At 41.5% G+C, this 17,911-nt stretch overlaps 1 protein-coding gene across 1 annotated transcript in view; it reads right to left on the bottom strand.

Annotated features, from left to right (window-relative positions):
- The window catches only part of LOC129706737 (aryl hydrocarbon receptor repressor-like), a 229,308-nt gene that overhangs the window by 85,690 nt on the left and 125,707 nt on the right, over positions 1 to 17,911 (bottom strand). The window contains exon 2 of the mRNA XM_055651174.1: positions 9,335 to 9,453. The gene's annotated coding sequence lies outside the window, so the exon portion shown is untranslated. The remainder of the gene's footprint in view (positions 1 to 9,334; positions 9,454 to 17,911) is intronic.

Genomic DNA, 17,911 nt, shown 5'->3' with positions numbered 1-17,911 from the left:
AAAAAGTGTTTCTATTGGTTCTAAAGCTTGCAAAAAAAATGTCTATTGGTTCTAAAGCTTGCAAAAAAATGTCTATTGGTTCTAAAGCTTGCAAAAAAAATGTCTATTGGTTCTAAAGCTTGCAAAAAAAGTCTATTGGTTCTAAAGCTTGCAAAAAAATGTCTATTGGTTCTAAAGCTTGCAAAAAAAATGGCTATTGGTTCTAAAGCTTGCAAAAATGTGTCTCTATTGGTTCTAAAGCTTGCAAAAAAAAAAATGTCTATTGGTTCTAAAGCTTGCAAAAAAAATGTCTATTGGTTCTAAAGCTTGCAAAAATATGTCTATTGGTTCTAAAGCTTGCAAAAAATATGTCTATTGGTTCTAAAGCTTGCAAAAAAATGTCTATTGGTTCTAAAGCTTGCAAAAAAATGTCTATTGGTTCTAAAGCTTGCAAAAATATGTCTATTGGTTCTAAAGCTTGCAAAAAATGTCTATTGGTTCTAAAGCTTGCAAAAAAAGTGTCTCTATTTGTTCTAAAGCTTGCAAAAAAAGTCTATTGGTTCTAAAGCTTGCAAAAAAAAAATCTATTTGGTTCTAAAGCTTGCAAAAAAAATGTCTATTGGTTCTAAAGCTTGCAAAAAAAAGTCTATTGGTTCTAAAGCTTGCAAAAAAAATGTCTATTGGTTCTAAAGCTTGCAAAAAAAAAGTCTATTGGTTCTAAAGCTTGCAAAAAAAAAATGTCTCTATTGGTTCTAAAGCTTGCAAAAAGTGTCTCTATCTGGTTCTAAAGCTTGCAAAAAATGTCTATTGGTTCTAAAGCTTGCAAAAAATGTCTATTGGTTCAAAAGCTTGCAAAAAAATGTCTATTGGTTCTAAAGCTTGCAAAAAAATGTCTATTGGTTCTAAAGCTTGCAAAAAATGTGTCTATTGGTTCTAAAGCTTGCAAAAATATGTCTATTGGTTCTAAAGCTTGCAAAAAAATGTCTATTGGTTCTAAAGCTTGCAAAAATATGTCTATTGGTTCTAAAGCTTGCAAAAAAAGTATATTGGTTCTAAAGCTTGCAAAAAAAGTCTATTGGTTCTAAAGCTTGCAAAAAATGTATATTGGTTCTAATGCTTGCAAAAAAATGTCTATTGGTTCTAAAGCTTGCAAAAAAATGTTTATTGGTTCTAAAGCTTGCAAAAAGTGTCTCTATTGGTTCTAAAGCCTGCAAAGCCTGCAAACCTGGTTGGCTTGGCTTGGGTGTGTCTTGAATTTAAAGGCACTACTTACTGAAAATGGTGGCATGAAATTGAAAGGCACTACTTACTACAAATGGTGGCTTGGGTGTGGCTTGAAGTTAAAATACACCACTTACTGCAAATTGTGGCATGAAAGGCACTACTTACTGCAAATGGTGGATTGGTTGCTTTGACTTGAAGTTGAAAGGCACTACTTACTGCAAATGGTGGCTAGGGAGCTTTGACTTGAAGTTGAAAGGAACTACTTACTGCAAATGATGGCTTGGGTGCTTTGGCTTGAAGTTGAAAGGCACTACTTACTGCAAATGGTGGCTTGGGTGCTTTGGCTTGAAGTTGAAAGGCACTACTTACTGCAAATGGTGGCATGAAGTTGAAAGACACTACCTACTGCAAATGGTGGCTTGGGTGCTTTGGCTTGAAGTTGAAAGCACTACTTACTGCAAATGGTGGCATGAAGTTGAAAGGCACTACTTATTGAAAATGGAGGCTTGGGAGCTTTGGATTGAAGTTGAAAGGCACTATTACTGCGAATGGTGGCTTGGTTGCTTTGACTTGAAGTTGAAAGGCACCTCTGACTGCTAATGGTGGCTTGGGTGTGGCTTGGTGTGGTTTGAAGTTGAAAGGCACCACTTACTGCAAATGGCGGCTTGGGTGCTTTGGCTTGAAGTTAAAAGGCACTACTGTAAATGCACTTACTTCCTGTTTGCATTGTATATTGATTTTAGATAAAACGCTACCACTAATGACTGTGAATTTTGGCCTTCTTACTCAGTCCCCCTCCGCTGAGCAGGCGCAGAGAATTCTTCCCATCAATGAAAAATAAAAGTGTTATTAGTTTAAAAAAAAATGTTGAGAATCTCTCTCCTGTCAATCACTCCATGAAAGCCATACCTTTTCCCGGGGAGGGGGGAGAGAGGTTATACAACCCGGAAATGTGGGTGTGGCTCAGTCTCTGCAAGATGGAGGAGGGAGAGGTCACGACTCGCTGTCTTTAGTGGCTTTTCACCCTACTTCAAATGGTATGAACCTGCACTTGAATTTGGTGGCCTTGCACCCTGCTAGAAGTGGTAAGAAACTGCACTTGAATTTGGTGGCCTTATACCCTGCTTGAAATAGAATTTCAAGGATTAGCCGTGAGTCAACTACCAGCCCACCAGCCGTGAGTGAGTGAGTTGCCAGCACAACAGGCTTGATTGACTGAGACGCCAGCCCAAGAATCCATTTGGCGCACAATTTGCATACTAGCCCTCTGGAAACCAGTCCCTTCAGCCCACAACACCCATACTAGCGCTCCAGAAAGCCCCCACCCCCCAACTGGCCACCAATATTAGAATTGGTGGAGAGGTGGAATATTGTGTTGGGTGACCAGCCCTCCTGTGTGATGCTGGGACCCAACGGGTCCCACTTAGTCTAGTATCCCTTAAAACGTTTCCTTAAAACTTGTTTAGTGTAATCTGTAAGTTTACTAATACATTTTCCCCCAAATCATTGATATACTGTAGATGATAGACAGCAATGGGCCCAGCACCAATCTCTGAAGCACACCATTAAGCACAGTCCTCCAGTCGGTAAAACAACCTACCTTCTACTTCCTACCACAAAGCCAATTCCACATCCAGTTAGTTATATCAGTTTCAGTTTTAGTTTATTGTCACATGTACTGAGGTACAGTGAAAAGCTTTTGTTGCGTGCTAACCAGTCAGCAAGACAATACATGATTACAATCAAGCCACCACAGTGTACAGATACATGCTAAAGGAATAACGTTTAGAAACATAGACATAGAAACATAGAAAATAGGTGCAGGAGGAGGCCATTCGGCCCTTCGAGCCTGCACCGCCATTCAATATGATCATGGCTGATCATCCAACTCAGTATCCCGTACCTGCCTTCTCTCCATACCCCCTGATCCCTTTAGCCACAAGGGCCACATCTAACTCCCTCTTAAATATAGCCAATGAACTGGCCTCAACTACCTTCTGTGGCAGAGAGTTCCAGAGATTCACCACTCTCTGTGTGATAAATGTGTTTCTCATCTCGGTCCTAAAGGATTTCCCCTTTATCCTTAAACTGTGATCCCTTGTCCTGGAATTCCCCACCATCGGGAACAATCTTCCTGCATCTAGCCTGTCCAACCCCTTAAGAATTTTGTAAGTTTCGATAAGATCACCCCTCAATCTTCTAAATTCTAGCGTGTCCAAGCCGAGTCTATCCAGTCTAATGCCAGTAAAGTCCGATCAAAGATAGTCCGAGGGTTCCCAATGATGTAGATAGTAGTTCAGGATTGCTCTCTAGTCACGGTAGGATGGTCCAGTTGCCTTAAAACATCTCTCCCTGGATCCCATGCGATCCAACATTGCAGAGCGGCCTGCCATGTGGAACCATATCAAAAGTCTTGCTGAAGTCCATACAGACTATGTCTCCAGCCCACCCTTCGACCACCTTCTTGGGTACTTCTTAAAAGTACGATCAACTTTGGGAGACCACATCCCCCATGCACAAAATCACGCTGGCTAAACCTAACTAACCCCTGTCCATGTTATCCCTCAGAATCCTCTCCAGTCATTTTCCTACCACAGATGTTAGGCTTACTGGGCTATAGTTCTCAAGTGTTTGTTTGCAGCCCTTGTTAAATAGAGGCACAACTTAGGCCATCCTTCAGTCTTCTGACACCTCACCCGTATCTAATGAAGATGCATGTATCTCAGCCAGGGCACCCACAATTTATCTCTAGTTTCCCATAGTCTCCTTGGATATATCTGATCAAGCTCAGAAAATGTATTGATCTTGATATGTCATACGACATCCAGCAGCACCTCGTTAAATATAATACGACTGCCCTCAAGTCATCTCATTTAACTTTCCTAAGTCCCCTAGTCTTCATATCTTTCCATGCGGTATAAACACAGGAGATATTTTCATTCGAGGACCTTGCTCATCTCCTGTGGCTCCAGCCGCAGATGACCACTGTGGTTTCTTAGCGGCTCACATCCCCTAGTTAGTTAACCTTTTCCCCTTAATATACTTATAAAATCAATTTGGAGCCTGCTTAATTTTATCTAATAGAGATATCTCATTACCTCTTTTGCTCCTACGATTTCCTTCTTAAGCAAGCTCCTCAAACACGTATACTTCTCCTGGGAAACCTGGGATTCCAGCTACGTATACCTGACCCATGCCTTTCTTTTCCCTGACCAGAGCCTCGATTTCTCTCATCATGTGTGTGTGTTCTTGCACATGTATATGTATGTGTATATATATATCTGTGTGTGTGTGTGTATATATATATATATATATATATATATATGTATATGTATATGTATATATATGTATGTATGTATCTGTGCCGCATGTATGTGTGTTAGCACATGATTGTTAACTTTCAACAGATGAATAATATGCAGATTATGTAGTTGAATCTACAGTATCTGCAGCTTCAGGACAGAAAATCAGCAGCAGGAAGTTGTGAGGAAGATGAATGTTTTATTTTCACTCTATTGCAACTCCATGGTATTCAGAGGCACCATGGTGATAAATAGTGTTCACCATGTTCACGCAACCCAAGGACTGCAACATTAAACCCTTAATCTTCTCAACACTGCTATTTTGAAACACAATTCTTGATTAGTACAGGTGTCAGAGGTTATGGGGAGAAGGCAGGAGAATGGGGTTAGGAGGGAGAGATAGATCAGCCATGATTGAATGGCGGCATAGAATTGATGGGCCGAATGGGCTAACTCTACTCCTATCACTTAAGGGCCTGTCCCACGAGCATGCGACTCCATGCGGCAAGCGCGACCTAAAGGGCCGGTCCCACCAGCATGTGCGTGCATGCGGCAAGCGCGACCAAACCAGAAGCGGGAGCCGCGTGGAGGTCGAGTGAGTGACGTACAGCGTCGAGGCGGCTGCGGGCCGGCAGGCTGTTGCCGCGCGGAATTTTTAAACACGGTCAGTTTTTCGGAGCCCCGCGCGATGTCGGGACCAGCTCCGCACATACGACTCCGGCGATCGAAGTGGGACCGGCCCCGCGAGGCCGTACGGCTCAAGCGACCACGTTAGGTCGCGCTTGCCGCATGCAGGCGCATGCTGGTGGGACAGGCCCTTTTGGTTGCACTTGCCGCATGGAGTCGCATGCTCGTTGGACAGGCCCTTTATGATCTTATGAAGTTCCAATACAAAACATAAGAATATCGTGGGAGCACAGAACATTTGTAGCTTACAGTAATTCTGCCACTGATTCTTCCCACAAAAATGCAAAGGTTCTGCCGATTATTTGCATTTCATGATCATATTCTAAGCATTGCCAAATCACTTTACATCATGTTTCATGATTTGCAAAACAGCAATCCATCATTTGTTTGTGTCTGCAGAGTTTGTTCCTCGACTTTCTGAAAGAATGTTTAAGATTGTCAACATTGTTCTAGAACAAAGTTTTATTGCCTAGCTTCTTAAATCCAAAAAAATCATCAGGTTCATCTGGTTGCTGAAGGACTCAAAGCAAAAATGATTTCTTAATCAGAACAGGCATTGTGAGAGGGGCCCAGTATTTGCTTTTGTTTAAAAAAAAGGCTTTGAGCAATTTACAATAATTATACACAAAAGACTGAAAGACCACACACGCGCGTGTACAAAACGCAAGGGAAGGAAAAGTTCCAAATTCCCTGGAAATTACATCATCTCAAAAATGTTTCATAACTCCACTGCCAATGCATCTGTATGGAAATAGAAATACAATCCAAACTATATATGCATTAAACAAATCAACTAAAGTATAATATCTTTGGTTACACAAAAAAGCTGGAGAAACTCAGCGGGTGCAGCAGCATCTAAGGAGCGAAGGAAATAGGCAACGTTTCGGGCCGAAACCCTTCTTCAGATAATATCTTTGTCTTTTTTGTTCTTAAGTTGTTCTGCACACAAATTATTCCAATTTTTTATTTATTTACTTTTTTTCCCCTATCTACTTCTTTTTTTTATTTTGATTGCTGTTTTTCTTATTTTGTTTTATTTATGGTGATGATGTTGCACTGTTTTGTACATATCTCTGAAGAATCAATAAAAATTTAAGTGAAAAAAAAAAGTTTTCTGCACACTTTTTTAAAAGGTCCTCATATTGGTTCAGTAATGTTCTTAATATTAGGAATTTTGCCTTTCTTATCCGAGCTATATGTGACTACTTCAACCTGATTTTGTCCTAACTGCCCTCTGAAATGACCCATTAAGCCATTTATTTGGCCATGTAATGCATTTTGTTGTCTCTGTACTGTACACTGACAATGGCAATTAAAATTGAATCTGAATCTGAATCTGAATTTGTATGTAATTCACACGAGAACAAAAGTGACCAAGAAATTCCATTGTTTGCAATATCTCATGAATTAATTTTTAAATGTTGAGTCTTTTCACAATCAGCACCTACTATGCAGATACTATTCTAAAACAGCATCAATCTAATATCAAGAACAAAGCAGAGAAAAAATCAGTTTGGGAAAGTCTATGAGCCATGCATCCTTCATGAGCAGGTCAAAACTATCGGGAGGTCAGATAATACTGAATACTAGAATCAATTCTTGATTAATGTTCAATGCTCAAAGTCAATAGTCTGGCGATGACCATCTTGTTAATTAATTCATTGTATTGCTACTGTCTATGGCAGAGTCATGCCACTTTATATTAAGTAACCCTCATGAATGCAAAATAAGTCATTTTTGCATTTGTTGCAACTTCATATCAGCTAATACTTATCACTGAAGGACTCTGGTCCTTGTTCTCATGTTCAGAAAGGTTTTCTTTTTTTTTTAACTGCCCATGTTTTAGCTTCGTCAAAAGTGGTAGTGAGCAGAAAAACATAGAAACATAGAAACATAATAAAAACATATTATGTTGGTAAAGAGGGTGGGAATAGAATCTTTCCCACCCACATGTGTCGTTTTAATTACCAAGCTGGTGTTTTCTGCAGTTTAATTGGCAAATAATATTTAAACCTATGGATGCAAGCTTTCATTTTCTCTGAGGCTAGTGGGAGGGAGTGCAAAATGTATTCGAGAGAGATATTGCTTACTTAAAATGTTGACTGGATTTTCTTTCCACAGATGCTTCTTAACGGGATGAATTCTTTCCCCATTTATGTTTTTATTTCAAATTCCAACAAGTATACTTTTGTTGGTTTTCCAGTGCAAAGTGTATGATGCACAAGTCACCTGTTATCTATTTCTCGGCATTAATTGCTGGATAATTTTCTCCTTAACAGCAGCTTGTGGTGATATATTAATATATATATAAATATATATTAATGATCTGGATGAGGGAATTGAAGGCAATATCTCCAGGTTTGCAGATGACACTAAGCTGGGAGGCAGTGTTAGCTGTGAGGAGGATGCTAGGAGACTGCAAGGTGACTTGGATAGGATGGGTGAGTGGGCAAATGTTTGGCAGATGCAGTATAATGTGGATAAATGTGAGGTTATCCATTTTGGTTGCAAAAACGGGAAAGCAGACTATTATCTAAATGGTGGCCGATTGGGAAAGGGGGAGACGCAGCGAGACCTGGGTGTCATGGTACACCAGTCATTGAAGGTAGGCATGCAGGTGCAGCAGGCAGTAAAGAAAGCGAATGGTATTTTAGCTTTCATTGCAAAAGGATTTGAGTATAGGAGCAGGGAGGTTCTACTGCAGTTGTACAGGGTCTTGGTGAGACCACACCTGGAGTATTGCATACAGTTTTGGTCTCCAAATCTGAGGAAGGACATTATTGCCATAGAGGGAGTGCAGAGATGGTTCACCAGACTGATTCCTGGGATGTCAGGACTGTCTTATGAAGAAAGACTGGATAGACTTGGTTTATACTCTCTAGAATTTAGGAGATTGAGAGGGGATCTTATAGAAACTTACAAAATTCTTAAGGGGTTGGACAGGCTAGATGCAGGAAGATTGTTCCCGATGTTAGGGAAGTCCAGGACAAGGGGTCACAGCTTAAGGATAAGGGGGAAATCCTTTAAAAAAACGAGATGAGAAGAACTTTTTTCACACAGAGAGTGGTGAATCTCTGGAACTCTCTGCCACAGAGGGTAGTTGAGGCCAGTTCATTGGCTATATTTAAGAGGGAGTTAGATGTGGCCCTTGTGGCTAAGGGGATCAGGGGGTATGGAGAGAAGGCAGGTACGGGATACTGAGTTGGATGATCAGCCATGATCATATTGAATGGCGGTGCAGGCTCAAAGGGCCGAATGGCCTACTCCTGCACCTAATTTCTATGTTTCTATGTTTCTATGTAAACAAGATCGTTAGAACAATAGATTAAGACCAATAGTTTTTTGGGCATGTAAACTGGATCTGCAGAACTGCTCTGTTGATTATAGGGGAGTTTCTGAAATATGAGCTCAGCTTTTAACAATCCGTACATAAAGGAGACATAAACATCGCGGAGACCTGCGACCCTTTGTCGGGGGTCTCCGCCCGGCTCGGCCTGTGGACTTCGGGAGCTGCGGACTCTGGTGGGAGGTGGCTGATTTGGAGGTTCGGGCCGCTGAGGATGCTCTCCTTCCGGGTTCGACGGCGGGGTTCCAAGATTCCTGGCGAGAGGGCCTGAACATCGGGCCACCCGTGGCGGCGACTGTGGGGTGCTAGGGTGGCCCCGACCATGAGTGAACATCTAGGAATATCAGCGAGGAGGCAGGTTCCTTCCCTAACTTAGGTGTCGCTGTGGGGATGTTGTGTCGTGGACTTCTGTGTTTGTGCTTTTTAAAAATGTTTGTGACTGCAAGGAAAATCCATTTTGTTGTCTCTTATGAGACAATGCCAATAAATTGAATCTAATCCGATCAGTGAAAGGGGTCTAGAAGTTGATTAGTATAAAATCCCAAAAGGATCACTCTTGTCCTATGGTGAAGTAAATCTGTCATATTTACCCAGTATGGTACATATATAACCACTCCTACTCCAAAGGTCTGACACTAGCCTTCCTTAGTAGTGTAACAAGCAGCCCAAACATTATCAAAAAGAAACAATCCTACTGCCAACATTACTGGGCATCTAGAGATGGGCAAACGTCAGAAGGAACTTTAAACATCATGCCAGACTTGGTAACATTACTTGTTACACAGGTAGTACTCACATCCAGCAGAAGCTCTCCTTCCAGTGATGAATTCCTGTTTAAGGATGGGGGCTGATTATCCCGAGTGTTGTGGCTGAGAAGATGCTGAGACTCCTTTCTCAACTCTGTGTCTTCCAAGGCTGCATAACAATCAGAAAACTATTATTAAAGTCAGTTAAGTCATATATAGTGTGAGTTCTAAAATATGAATCGTTACAAGGAAAGGAAGTAAAGTGTTGCACTGGTTTGATGTATTTGATCTGAGCATGGGTTTGCAGACTGAGAATCTCTGCTCCAAGATTGCCAAGTTTGTCGAGGTCATGGGTGTATGGCAGAGAAGAGAAAGGAGGTGTGGAGATATTCCTCATTTCGATGTTCAGGGTCAAATGGAACTGGACGTAGACCTCTGTTGGGGCACTTTATATCATGGACATTCAGAATGCAATGAGACTTCATCTAATTCGCAGTAGCTAAATGATCATGCAACCAGAGATGCTTTCCAACCACAGCTCCTCATCTCACGCTAATGCATGTGAAACTTATGTAATTTTCATTCAACACAGATGTGAATTTAAGGATCCTACTTAGAAATCTGGTTAACGGCTTGTGTGTTTTTTTTGTTGCCAATTTAAATAGGCAATCTAACAGCAGTTAGTGATATGTCAATGGAATCAATGCAGTGCAATGCAAAGGCAGGAAGGAGGTTCTGTAAATCCCAGTTCAGTTCAGTTTTAGTACAGTTTTCAGTTCCGTTTTCCTTTAATGTCACACGTACCGAGGTACAGTAGTGAAAAGCATTTGTTGCGTGCTAACCATTTTGCGGAAAGACAATATATGATTGCAATTGAACAATTCGCAGTGTGCAGGCACATGGCATATGTCGTTCATGTGTTTCTAGTTCAACAACACCTCACTTTAAAAATTGTTGTAAAAAATCTGATGCAAAAAATATGATATGAGAGATAGGTTGGAATGGTTTGGTCACTCCCTTTAAACTGCATTTTTGGCTGTGTGACTCCCGTTTTCTGTAACCTCTTCTAGACGTTCACTATTCCTCTATTCAATGTGCAAAAAAGATCAGCATGGATATGATGGGCCAAAGGACATGTATCAGTGCTCTATAACGCGAGGCCCTGTGATGGCTCTCTTCAAAATCCACGCTGCAACATCTCTGTAGCTAGCACAGTTGGCAATTATTCATGCTTATTAATGAATAATTAATGTTTTAATTTATTATCACTTCAGCGACAATGGACCAGGGATGTGGGGATACCAGAGAGGCTGAGATTGTCACAAAATACAGAGGAGATTTACTAGAATGTCGCCTGGGTTTCACAACTAAGTTACAGAGAAAGGTTGAACAAGATAGGCCTTTATTCTTTGGAGCGCAGAAGGTTAAGGGGGGACTTGATAGAGGTCTTTAAAATGATGAGAGGGATAGACAGAGTTGACGTGGATAAGCTTTTTCCATTGCGAGTAGGGAAGATTCAAACAAGAGGACATGATTTGAGAATTAAGGGACAAAAGTTTAGGGGTAACATGAGGGGGAACTTCTTTACTCAGAGAGTGGTAGCTGTGTGGAATGAGCTTCCACTGGAAGTGGTGAAGGCAGGTTTGTTTTTATAATTTAAAAATAAATTGGATAGGTATATGGATGGGAAAGGAATGGAGGGTTATGGTCTGAGCGCAGGTAGATGGGACTAGGTGAGAGTAAGTGTTCGGCACGGACTAGAAGGGTCGAGATGGCCTGTTTCCGTGCTGTAATTGTTATGTGGTTATATGGTTATACATCTCAGCTGAACAGGCAGCATCTCTGGATAGAAAGAATGGGTGTCATTTCGGGTTGAGCCTTCTTCAGATTGTTCTCAGAGCAGAGAGGTTCAATTGATCGCTTTTGATCTATGGTTTGATTAAATGGTTTCACTGGTAGGAGGCTGAGTAAGAGAGACCATGAATTTAACATAGTTGGCCAAAGAACTGAGAGTTGGGGAGCAAAGAAAGGATGGAAGCAAATTCAATAATACATTTCAAAAGGGAATTGTTTAAATGCTTCAAAAGCAAAGAATTTACAAACTGTGGAAATGAATGGGGATGTGGGACCATTTTTATTGCTCTTTCACTGAAGTGAAACAAGCTGGATAGACCAGTTGACCTCCTTCTCTGCTGCGAGATTCTGTGATTTTAAACATCTTCTCCAGCTGGTATTTATTTTGGGAGATGATGTTTCCCTGGATTCCATTAAATTCTATTCAGTGTAAAATAAATTAGTGTGAACTGGACTTGCAATTTGATGAGATATGTTGCATGTTTGGGATTAACAGTATGATAGAGTTTGACAAAGTAACCAGAACTACCTAAACAAGAGAGTTTAGTAAATTGACTCGAACTAGCTGTGTAGATGGGTTTATCATTCTCATTACAAATAAATGTGTGGATGGGTTTAACTGTGTGACTGAAAGTAACAGTGTGAATGACCTTAACGGTGTGATTAGAACTAGCAGTGTGAATGTGTTTATCAGCGTGACTACAGCTAGTGGCACAGATTGGTTTACGACTATGACTGGACTGTGAATGGAGTTATAAGCGTGACTCCAGTTCACGGAGAGAATGGGTTTAGCGGTGGGATTAAAACTAGCATTGTGAGTGTGTTTGATCGTGTGACTGCAACAAATAGGGGGAATGGATTTAACAGCTTAGCTAGGACTAACAGTGAGTAGATTTAAGTCAAGTCAAGTCAAGTCACATTTATATATATAGCACATTTAAAAAACAACTCGTTGGCCAAAGTGCTTTATATTTGTTATAAGAATAGTATAAACAAACAAACTACATACATATATATTCTCCATCTGCAGTTCCCTCTTAAAAACTACATACATATATACATATAGCCCTCGCTCAGAGGAATTCAAGAAAGGCTTGGGAGTATAGATAGGTTTTTAGTCTTGACTTAAAGGAGTCGATGGAGTGGGCAGTTCTGATGGGATGGGGGATGCTGTTCCACAGTCTAGGAGCTGCAACCGCAAAGGCGCGGTCGTCCCTGAGCTTATGCCTAGAATATTTAAGAATGTGATCACCGTTAACAGGTGTAATTGTTATTACCAGAATTTATTTGGATTGATATTTGCATATAAAGTAGTAAATGCTAGTAATATTCAGCAAAATCAGGCAGCATCTGTACAGAGAGAACAGAGTTAATGTTTCAGGTCCACGATCATTCATCAGAATTTCTATGATGGGTTATTTATCTGAAACATAAACTCCATATCACTCTCCACATATGCTGTAATTATGCCCGTAATTCCTGCATTTTCCGTTACATTTGGGGATTTTTTTTACACGTCAATAAACATCTGCACACTTCAGTTGATTTGTGTTCAATAATTTTATTTTCCTCAATTTACACTGAAAATGTGCTGTGTGGAATCATTATTTCCTTTGCTGAAGTTTTACGGGGTTAAAACATAAGATTTAATATTAAGGGTTAGGGGCTGTGGAAACCCCTTGTGTTTGTGTTTTTAGTTTCAATTCTATTATTGAAAATTGACAGTCTACTTAACTGTGAAAAGCATCACGGTGAAGCTCACTGTAGCTCTCAGCTCCATAACTGGGAATTCTTTGAGATTTGTTCCTCTCCTTCCCCAACCTTGGTGGAACTGAGGGAATTACACAACAGCCAGAGAAATATGGATACCCGTGGCTTAACCTAGAGGTCTTGAGATTCAGGATGTCACGTTATATTCTCATTCATGCCGAACACTGACATCTAGTGATGGATAAGTGAGGACTGCAGCTCACAACCCAACGTGCCATGCCCAATTGTAGAGCAGCTTGTACAGGAGCCTACCAGAGAGAAGGCAATTCTGGATTTAGTCTTGTCTAATGAACCAGATTTAATAAGGCAACTCAAAGTAAAGGAACCACTTGGAGGTAGTGACCATAATATGATAAGTTTTCAATCTGCAATTTGAGAGGGAGAAGGTTAAATCAGAAGTGTCAGTGTTGCAGTTGAACAAAGGGGACTATGAAGGAGGAGCATGAGAGAGGAGCTGGCCAAAGTAGACTGGAAAGGGATCCTAGCAGGAATGACAGTGGAACAGCAATGGCAGGAATTTCTGGGCATAATCCAGAAGACGCAGGATCATTTCATTGTAAGGAGGAAGAAAGATTCCAAGGGGAGTAGGAGGCAACCGTGGCTGACAAGAGAAGTTAGGGATGGAATAAAACTAAAAGAAAAGATGTGTAACACAGCAAAGAGTAGCTGGAAGCCAGGGGATAGGGAACATTTCAAAGGACAACAGAAGGAAACAAAAAAGGGCAATACAGGGTGAAAAGATGAAGTACGAGGGGAAGCTGGCCAGGAATATAAAGAAGGACAGTAAAAGCTTCTTTAGGTATGTTAAGAGAAAAAAATTAGTAAAGACAAATGTGGGTCCCCTGAAGGCAGAAAAGGGTGAAATTATTACGGGGAACAAGGAAATGGCAGAAGAGTTGAACATGTACTTTGATTCAGTCTTCACTAAGGAAAAACAACCAATCTCCCAGATGTACTAGAGAACAGAGGATCGAGGAACATAGAGGAACTGAAAGAAATTTGCAATAGGCAAGAAAGAGTATTGGGTAGACTGATGGGGCTGAAGGCTGATAAATCCCCAGGGCCTGATGGTCCGCATCCCAGGAAACTCAAGGAGGTGGCTCTAGAAATTGTGGATGCATTGGTGATCATTTTCCAATGTTCTATAGATTCAGGATCAGTCCCTGTGGATTGGAGCTAGCGTTATCCCACTTTTCAAGAAAGGAGTGAGAGAGAAAACCTGGAATTACAGACCAGTTAGCCTGACATCGGTGGTGGGAAAGATGCTGGAGTCAATTATTAAAGAGGTAATAATGGGGCATTTGGATAGCAGTAAAAGGATTAGTCCAAGTCAGCATGGATTTATGAAAGGGAAATCCTGCTTGACTAATCTTCTGGAATTTTTTGAGAATGTGACAAGTAAAATGGATGAGGGGGAGCTAGTGGATGTAGTGTACCTGGACTTTCAAAAAGCCTTTGATAAGGTCCCACACGGGAGACTGGTGACTAAAATTAGAGCACATGGTATTGGGGGTAGGGCATTGACATGGATAGAGAATTGGTTGGCAGACACGAATCAAAGAGTAGGTGTGAACAGGTCCCTGTCAGAATGGCAGGTAGTGGTGAGTGGAGTGCCGCAAGGCTCGGTGCTGGAGCTGCAACTATTCACAATATATATTAATGATTTAGATGACGGCATTGAAACTAACACTAGCAAATTTGCAGATGACACAAAGCTGGGTTGCAGAGTGAACTGCAAAGAAGGTGCTAGGGGGTTGCAGTGTGACTTGGACAGGTTGAGTGATTGGGCAGATGCATGTATAATGTAGATAAATATAAGGTTATTCACTTTGGCAGCAAGCACAAGGAGGCAGTTTATTATCTCAGTGGTGTCAGATTAGGAAACAAGGGAAGTGCAATGAGACCTGGGTGTCCTTGTACACCAGTCACTGAAAGTAAATATGCAGATACATCAGGTAGTGAATAAAGCTAATGGCATGTTGGCCTTCATAACTGGACGATTTGAGTATAGGAGTAAAGAGGTCCTTCTGCAGTTGTACAGTTTTGCAGTATTGGAGTATTGGGTGCAGTTTTGGTCTCCTAATTTGAGGTAGGACATCCTTGTTATTGAGGCAGTGCAGCGTAGGTTCATGAGGTTAATCCCCGGACTGAAGTTTAGAAGGATGAGAGGGAATCTTATAAAGACATATAAAATTATGAAAGGACTGGACAAGCCTAGATGCTGAAAAAATGTTCCCAATGTTGGCGGAGACCAGAACCAGGGGCCACAGTCTAAGAATAAAGGGAGGCCATTTAAAACTGAGATGGAAAACAAAAAATTCACACAAGGGGGGTGTGAATTTGTGGAATTCCCTGCCACAGAGGGCGGTGGAGGCCAAGTCACTGAATGAATTTAAAAGAGAGTTAGATAGAGCTCTAGGGGCTAGTAAAAGGATTTGAGTATAGGAGCAGGGAGGTTCTACTGCAGTTGTACAGGGTCTTGGACCCTGGAGTATTGCGTACAGTTTTGGTCTCCAAATCTGAGGAAGGACATTATTGCCATAGAGGGAGTACAGAGAAGGTTCACCAGACTGATTCCTGGGATGTCAGGACTGTCATATGAAGAAAGACTGGATAGACTTGGTTTATACTCTCTAGAATTTAGGAGATTGAGAGGGGATCTTATACAAACTTACAAATTTCTTAAGGGGTTGGACAGGCTAGATGCAGGAAGATTGCTCCCGATGTTGAGGAAGTCCAGGACAAGGGGTCACAGCTTAAGGATAAGGGGGAAATCTTTTAAAACCGAGATGAGAAGAACTTTTTTCACACAGAGAGTGGTGAATCTCTGGAACTCTCTGCCGCAGAGGGTAGTCGAGGCCAGTTCATTGGCTATATTTAAGAGGGAGTTAGATGTGGCCCTTGTGGCTAAGGGGATCAGAGGGTAGGGAGAGAAGGCAGGTACGGGATACTGAGTTGGATGATCAGCCATGATCATATTGAATGGCGGTGCAGGCTCGAAGGGCCGAATGGCCTACTCCTGCACCTATTTTCTATGTTTCTATGTTTCTAGTGGAATCAAGGGATATGGGGAGGAAGGCAGGCACGGGTTACTGATTGTGGATGATCAGCCATGATCACAATGAATGGCGGTGCTGCCTCGAGGGGCAGAATGGCCTCCTCCTGCACCTATTTTCTATGTTTCTATATGTTTCTGTCATGGAATACTGTCACTTCCATTCTCAACTCTACTCTAGAGTGAGAGATGCATTGCCCCCAAAGTCTATAGTATTTTCTACCACTAGAATTCTAGGAACTTCAAATGCTTTGAATGAAAATTGTCTTGTCTGCCTATTTAGCACTAGGTCTATTCTGTGTAATGTTAGAATTTTTATAAAGGGATATTTGCAGAGAGTCGGTGGAGAAATCGAAAACCACCTCAGTAGCTCGGTTTGTAAAATGATTCAGTGGATTTCAAAATAGGTCTTTACAAGGCAGAATACAGGGTCTAAACCTATGCTGCATTAGTAGATCCAAGGCAGGCGGAGAGGAAGAAAAAACAACTTACATTTCTACAGCATCTTTAGCACAAGTATTGCACAGTGGTGCTAGTGGGGGAAATCTAACCATTAAGTACAAGGACTGATGATCAAATGCTTGGCCAAATAAATAAGATTTTCAGAGCATCTTTAAGAAGCAGGAAGACTGAAAAATAGAGGGAAATTAAACATTTACGACGGTGAGAATCCAGTTACCAGTGGTGAAGTGAAGGGAGGGGAGCTCAGAGCTCAGAAATTGAGGATTGCAGAGATCGTTCAAAGTTGTAAGGCCAGATGAATGTCTGCAGAGATTGTGAGATCCCAGGGAAATTTGATATGGTGAGTTGTTCAAAATCACAGAATCACAGCCTATTTAAATCAGTAATGGTTGAATGGGACCTCATGCAATTCAAACCGTGGGAGTTTAGGACGATCTGTTTTAAAGAGAGGGCAAGGAGAAGGACTGGCAAAGAAAACATGTTGAGTCTCATCCCTGGCAAAGTAATGGATGAGGGCCTCAGCAGCAGATGAAATGGGGTGGAAAGTGGCAATATTGCTGAGTACAGAGACAGAGATGGATAAAGAAATGCCCAGTGGTGAGGAGGGTATAGTTTAGCGCTGGCAATTTCACGTCAGATTCAGATTCAGATTCAAATGTATTGTCATTGTGCAGTGTACAAGTACAGAGACAACGAAATAACCATATAACCATATTACAGCACGGAAACAGGCCATCTCGACCCTTCTAGTCCGTGCCGAACACGTATTCTCCTCTAGTCCCATATACCTGCGCTCAGACCATAACCCTCCATTCCCTTCCCATCCATATAACTATCCAATTTATTTTTAAATGATAAAAATGAACCTGCCTCCACCACCTTCACTGGAAGCTTATTCCACACAGCCACCACTCTCTGAGTAAAGAAGTTCCCCCTCATGTTACCCCTAAACTTCAGTCCCTTAATTCTCATGTCATGTCCCCTTGTTTGAATCTTCCCTACTCTCAATGGGAAAAGCTTTTCCACGTCAACTCTGTCTATCCCTCTCATCATTTTAAAGACCTCTATCAAGTCCCCCCTTAACCTTCTGCGCTCCAAAGAATAAAGCCCTAACTTGTTCAACCTTTCTCTGTAACTTAGTTGCTGAAACCCAGGCAACATTCTAGTAAATCTCCTCTGTACTCGCAGTTAGCATCTCACCCAGAAGTGCCAACACAGAATAATGGAACAGTAAAATATATATATACCTCAGGGCTATCTGAAACCCACTGGCACCAGCTGTTATCAGACAACTGAACCATCCTCTCACCAATTAGAGAGTGGTCCTGACCTACCATCTAGAAACATAGAAACATAGAAAATAGCTGCAGGAGTAGGCCATTCGGCCCTTCGAGCCTGCACCGCCATTCAATATGATCATCCAACTCAGTATCCTGTACCTGCCTTCTCTCCATACCCCCTGATCCCCTTGGCCACAAGGGCCACA

This window comes from Leucoraja erinacea, chromosome 2 (genome assembly GCF_028641065.1).
Source record: "Leucoraja erinacea ecotype New England chromosome 2, Leri_hhj_1, whole genome shotgun sequence".
Taxonomy (NCBI): Eukaryota; Metazoa; Chordata; class Chondrichthyes; order Rajiformes; family Rajidae; genus Leucoraja; species Leucoraja erinaceus.
Note: the sequence above shows the minus strand (reverse complement) of the source record. Positions and strands in the feature narration are given on the sequence as shown.